This window comes from Apium graveolens, chromosome 4, assembly GCF_009905375.1.
Source record: "Apium graveolens cultivar Ventura chromosome 4, ASM990537v1, whole genome shotgun sequence".
Classification (NCBI taxonomy): Eukaryota; Viridiplantae; Streptophyta; class Magnoliopsida; order Apiales; family Apiaceae; genus Apium; species Apium graveolens.
Genome location: NC_133650.1, coordinates 166,642,270 through 166,648,905, shown reverse-complemented (window position 1 = coordinate 166,648,905; position 6,636 = coordinate 166,642,270). Strand labels below are relative to the sequence as shown.

At 38.0% G+C, this 6,636-nt stretch overlaps 1 non-coding gene across 1 annotated transcript; it reads right to left on the bottom strand.

The window, feature by feature from the left end:
• Window positions 1-6,258: 6,258 nt before the first annotated feature.
• LOC141723181 (small nucleolar RNA R71) lies at window positions 6,259-6,365 on the bottom strand. The gene has a single exon (XR_012576169.1). It is a non-coding gene; the product is annotated as a small nucleolar RNA R71 (small nucleolar RNA).
• Between the last annotated feature and the right edge of the window lie 271 nt (window positions 6,366-6,636).

Genomic DNA, 6,636 nt, shown 5'->3' with positions numbered 1-6,636 from the left:
GATATTTTGAGACTTATCAATAACTCAGAACTAAAATAATTTAATTCAATGAATTATTTTAGACAAATGCTTTTGGAAAATTTATTCTAATTTTAATTTGATTCAGTTCAAATAAATTAGAATTATTTTAGTCCTTTTTGGTCAAACTGGGCATTTATCAGAGTTCTCGATAAGTAATTTGACTTCTCGAATGTACCTTTTTCATATTCAAAATTACTTCTCGATAAGTTTAATATCAAACGTTTATTTGACTTCTCGATAAGTATTTTACCTTTTTCTATTAATACCCAGACTTCTCGATACACACACTGTACTTACACCTCTTCGAGATCTCAAGTGACCTAGCTTTCAGACAAAAGGCGATTTCTCTCTCATTTTTGATCCTTTCTCAAAACTCTTTCTTACCCACTACTTCTAAACACTACAATGGCACAAAACATTGTTAGAGCTATCATTCCAGAGAAGGGAACTAACTTTATTGCTTTTTTTGATGCTAACCAAGCCCCTGATAGCTTCAAGGGGTTTGTGAAGTTTCTTTCTGAATCCTACATTGCAGGTGCTTTAACTGCAAGTCATGTGCTGTATTTGGACGTTCTTCATGAATTTTGGACATCAGCTATAACTAGGACAGTTGTTCTAGAGAATGTCACTTCTGTGGTGGTCACATGCACAATTGGAGGCCAGGAAATTGAGTTTTCAGTTGCTGATGTGAATACAGCCCTGGGATTGCCAATTGAGAATTATGAAGAGATGCCAACTACAGATGAGCTGTGTGAATTCATGGACTTCATCAACTACAGTGGCTAAATCAACTTGGCAAGCCTGAATAGAACAAACCTTAAGAAGGAATGGTCCTTTGTGTTTGATTCTGTAGTGAGGGCTTTCACTTGCAGAAAAACTGGCTTTGACAACATCTCAAGTGTGGTGCAGAAGCTGGTGTTCTCAATAGCTAACAACATGCATCTGAATGTTGGAAGTCTAATTCTGGAGGAGCTGGCTACCAGGCTTACTATGCCTTTGAAGAATAGAGGTAAAGAAATCTTTTTTCCAAGGTTTATTATGTCTACTTTAGCTCATAAAGTCAATGATATACATTTGTTAGCTGGAATTGATAGTAGTAGAATTGGCAATTGCAAGCAAGTGTCCAAAATCATATTTGGCTCTCTTACTTCAAAGAATAAGATGAGTGTAAGTCTCAGAATCACTCCATCTATGTTGGAGAGATTCAGGACTTATCCTTAACCTATGCCAGACATGAGGGCTCCTAAATTTGCTAGTTCAGCTATGGTTCCTGATCATGTGGAAGCACAAACACAGGCACACCAACAGGGACCTTCCAAGGCTGCAGCCCTTTCTTTTAAACCACTAGATGTTAGCAAACCAACCACTTTAGTCTCTCAAAAGACTGAAGTAAGTAAAAAGAAGAGAAAGGAACCAACCCTTGTTGTTGTAAATGAGAGTGAAACATTTCAAACTGAACCAGAGTCACCCTTGGTCAAGAAACCAAAGAAGAGTAAGTTACCAGAGTTGACCACTCTAGACACCTCTGTGTCCTCTTAAAAGGGCACAGTTGAACAAATGGGGAGTAAACAGTTACTAGATGCATCCTCTCAACAGGGTGTATCTATTGAAAAGAGCATTCACCCCAATGCATCCTGTACTGAGTCAGCACAACCTGCACCTAGAGTGTATGGTAGAAGAAAAAAGGATGGCACACACAGTGAGGGCACATCACTTGAAGCTCCCTCATCTATTCGGGGGGAGCTGCCAATACTCACAACTGAGCGAATTTCTCTAATCTCCAAAATTTCTTCATCATATAGAGCACTTGAATCTGATTCTCAAGTGCACCAACACTCAAGTGACATGATTCATGAAACTGTGCTCACCACCCAGAATCAACATCTAGATGGTGAGAGACTACTAGCTGGGGTAGATCTTGATGACACCATCACAAATATAGGGGTTTCATCAGTTTTTACTGAAGACCCCATGGTCACTCTTGCACCTTCATGTGCACCATCATCTTCACAGATGAATAGGTTTGAGGGTAGTACTCCTGAGGTGGAGCTATCTAAATCATCTCCAATTCAATTGGAGGTTCCTCTAGAAGGAACAACTCCCCTCAAAACCCTAGCTGGAATTTTTTTCACAGTTGAAGCTAGGAGTACAATTGCCGATGATCCTAATATGAAAGAGGCAAGTCCATCACATTTATGTGACAGTGCTCTGCAAGGTGCACAAAGGTTTAAGGCTATTGTACATGACAGTAACCCAGTCAAATCCTCTCCAATTCCAATGGAGGTCCCTACTATATGTGGTGAACAACAAACTGTCAAAACCACAGGTTTATCTGTGAGTCAAACTGTGACTTCAGTCACAGGTGGTAATGTAAACATTTCTCAACAGCCATCCACATCTCAATCCAACCAACCACATGTCATGGCTCAATAGCTACAAGATATGGAAGCTCCACCTTCTACAGTTGATGATATGTTGGTAGATCAAATCTCAGGCTTGTCCAATCTTTCTTAGCAATTGTTCACTTCAGACATGGGGAACCAGGACTATCAAGCTATACTGCTATGCTTCAATGAAGAGGTTGAACAACAGAAGGAGAAGATAGTAGAAGAAGCTGAAGAAGATGGTAATGTAGATGCCTGGTTGTCTGGTGACCATGTGGCAGAAATGGATGAAGTTTTGGCAAGATTCAGGAGAGAATACATAACTATCTTGGGAAGCAATGCTAAAACTCTCACTCCTCCTGAAGTCTTAGATGCCATTATGGATGTGCATAAAGCTCAACTCAAGGCTTTCCATCTCTTTGGAAAGGCCCTTGAAGTAAAATTGACTGGACATGAAGATAAAGTCAGGAGGTTGATCAAGGAAAAGATGGATGACATTGTGCCTTCTCAAAAGGACATCAAAAATCAATTTCAGTCTTTCTCTGAGTAAATGTCAAGGATGGATCTGGCCTCCCTAGAGAAGGAAGTGTCAAAAATGAAGAGCTTTTTCAAGGCTATTGGATTATGATGTTAGCATATTTGAGTTTCTGGTGAAATTTTGAATAAAATTGAGGGTTGAATCGATCCAAACGATTCCGTTTTGACCACGAACCAAGCTCGCCGTTGTTCTTCGAGTTTTCGTCGGAATCGACACACAGGTGATGGTGGAGGAGGAAGACGGCAGGGACGTGCTGCTGGGATGGTGATGGATTGTTTTGCAGCAAGAACGGATCAAAACCGTGTTGTTTTGCCCATGAGTTGGCCTCACCAGAATCGAGCTCCGGTGGCCGGAACCTCGCCGGGTTTTGGGTTGTGAAGAACATCGGCGGGTAGTTCTTGCCAACCCGGACTCGACCCGTTTTGTTCTAAATTTTGACCCGGTTTTGATTTTCAAAACCCCTTTCTAATTTTGAAAACCTGTTTCTGATTTATTAAATTATTTTAATTTTTACAAAATTCTTAAAATTAGTTTTATTTAATTAGAAAATCCAATAAATAATATAATTTATTTTCTAAATTATTTTAAAAATAATTATAAATTATTTTCTTATTTCAGAAATTCAGAAATTATTTATTTATGTAATTATTTATTTATGTAATTATTTTGTAATTACTTATTATTTAATTAAATTGATTAATTAGTTTATAATTAATAAGTTTAATTGGATAATTTGTAATAAATTTTAGTTAATTCCAAAAATTAGGGAATAATTATTTTAAAATATGGTAATTCTTAAATAATTATTTAAAATATAACTGAGGTTTAATTAATTATGAATAATTAATTATACCTGATTAGTAATTGGTTAATTCTTGTTTATTGCGTAATAATTAATCGTCTATCCGATTGAATCGAAATGAAGACCCTTAGACTCAGAAAAATGACTCGATTCCATTAAAAATAGTTATAAATTATAATTTCTCTCGAGACCTAGTCGGTTTATGATATTTATTCGTTTGCAAACCCAATTAGTGATAAAAATGAGTCCAATAAATCCTGAAAAATTAGGAATCGAGTCAGATATTTTTTGTTAATGTGAATATAGGTCTAGTATCAATTCTAAAAACATTTATAAGTTTAAATTAATTATTTGCCTTATGTGCTATGTGATTTACGTGATTATGTGAACACTAATTGCTAGATAATTATATACGAGTCGGATATAATCATATGGGTAGACGCTAAGGGCTACGTGGTATCAATATGAGAAACGCGTACGATGTAAACAAGTATCTTTCCTTGATAGATTCAACACTGATAAGTGGATTTTATATCCACTTGGAATGCTTTATTACAAGCTTAAATTGGTGTTTTGGACTCAAGTTGTTGGTATTTTGATGTGTTTTTGTGTTAATGCATCTCAGGTATCAGTTAAATGAAGAAAAGAGCTTTTAAAGGAAATATGATGTAAAGTGATCAGAATTGAAATCCAAGGCCATTGTCAAGTTGTAGAGAATCTCAATAGCTTCGCGTGGGCAGTTGAATCGCCTAATTCTGACGAGTAGAACTCAAGTTATGGTCAAAACAAGATTCATCAGAATATTTTCCCAGTCAGTAGCTGAGCGCCCGCTCAGCAGAGCTGAGCGCCCGCTCAGGAGAGCTGAGCGGCCGCTCAGGGGGCGGCTGGTCGCTGATTTCGCTGAAAAAAGCCTTTTTTGCGTAGAATTTGACGATTTTAAGGGTCCAGGTCCACTAGGGGCGTATATATACTTAAAAAAAGGGTTTTCATCATCCGGGAAGATTGAGATACCAAGGAAAAGACCTAGAAGCACAGAACAACTCCGAAAAAGAAGATCTTGTTTTCAACTTGTGATTCTTTGAATTAGTTCTAACTTTGGATGCTCGTTTTCGTTCTTGTTGAACCTAGATCTCGTTTATTCGTACTTTGATTATTATTTAGTTTATTAAGACCTTGTTTATACCATGCTTTCATTGGAACCCATGGTGACGATGAGTTCGATTATGGGCTAATCGTTGTCATGGGATTCTAGCGGATTTACTTATGGATTTCAATAATTAATTGTTTCGATATCTTGGTGTGTGGTGATTGATTGATATCCTAGTATTGGTTGTGCTTATTCATCTTATGTGAGTAGCTAACATATAAGATAGCGTGTTAATCTCTATTGAAGTGACAGTGAATATAGAGGTTTAGAACTTGCCATGCTAGCATAGGTTCATGTATTTGTTATACATGATTCGTAGGTAACTCTAACCGTTTTACTTGCCCTGTGTAATCAAGATAGATAACTTGTGCTTAAACCGTTATGTTGTCAAATTCTATAGACATATAGGGTCTCAATATAATTGGTGCCTATTCAGCTTCTATCTCTTTTGTGGATGTCTGGTAGAATGGTACTCGTGCAACGAAAGTTGGCGTTTATCAGTTTCGTGTTATCTGATTAGTGTCCTCACCATCACATGCTAAGGTTAAGAACGAGAAGGCTATTGAATGAAGTATATAATGAAGTTAGAATCCCATGTTTGTCATATATAGTAATTCAACTTCAATTCTCTTAGTTAATGTTATTTAATATAATCTCTTAGTTTAATAAAAACCCAATTTGTTATTTGTCTTAGCATTGAGCGATAACCATACATTGTTGCATAGGTGCATAAATTGAACTTAACCTAAACCAGTCTCTGTGGGAACGAATCTGATTTATATCTTATACTACTTGCGAACGCGTATACTTGCGTGAATATTAGCGCGTGTTTTCGCACTAACAAGTTTTTGGCGCCGCTGCCGGGGACTCGGTGTTAATTTTTAGTTTATGTGCTTGTCATCAGTGGTCGTTAAAGTTCACTGACTCGGATTCTTTTACTTTCACAGTTTATTTGTTTGTGTTTCAGGTCATTACAATGGGAGATCCAGCAGCACGAACGAAAGCCTTGATGGATTTTTCTCAACCCAAGATCAATGACATTCAATCTAGCATTGTCCGGCCAGCTATCACAGCTAATACCTTTGAGATCAATCCTGGCATAATTCAATGGGTACAGACTTCAGTCCAGTTTGGGGGTTCTCCAACGGAAGATCCCAATGCACACATTAGGGATTTCATTGAAATATGCGACACCTTCAAGTTCAACGGTGTTTCTGAAGATGCTGTGAAGCTGAGACTGTTCCCATTCTCTCTGAAGGACAAGGCTAAGAGCTGGTTACACTCTCTACCAGCTGGTTCGATTACTACTTGGGAAGATCTTGCTCAGAAGTTTCTTACTAAATTCTTCCCTATGGCGAAGACAGCTGCACTCAGGAATGCTATTACTCAATTTGCGCAGCAAACGGGAGAATCGCTAAGTGAAGCTTGGGAGCGCTACAAGGAGATGCTTAGGAAGTGTCCTCATCATGGAATTCCTGATTGGATGATCATCACTTATTTTTACAATGGGTTGGGAGCACAGTCCAGACCCATGCTCGATGCAGCATCAGGCGGAGCATTATGGGCAAAGAGCTATAAGGAAGCTTATGATCTAATTGAACTGATGGCTGCTAATGAATATCAGTATCCAACCCAGAGATGTCCACAGGGCAAGGTAGCAGGAGTTCTTGAGGTGGATACAGCTACGGCTATCACTGCTCAACTAAAGGCGTTGTCTATGAAGATCGATTCTCTGGCTAACTAT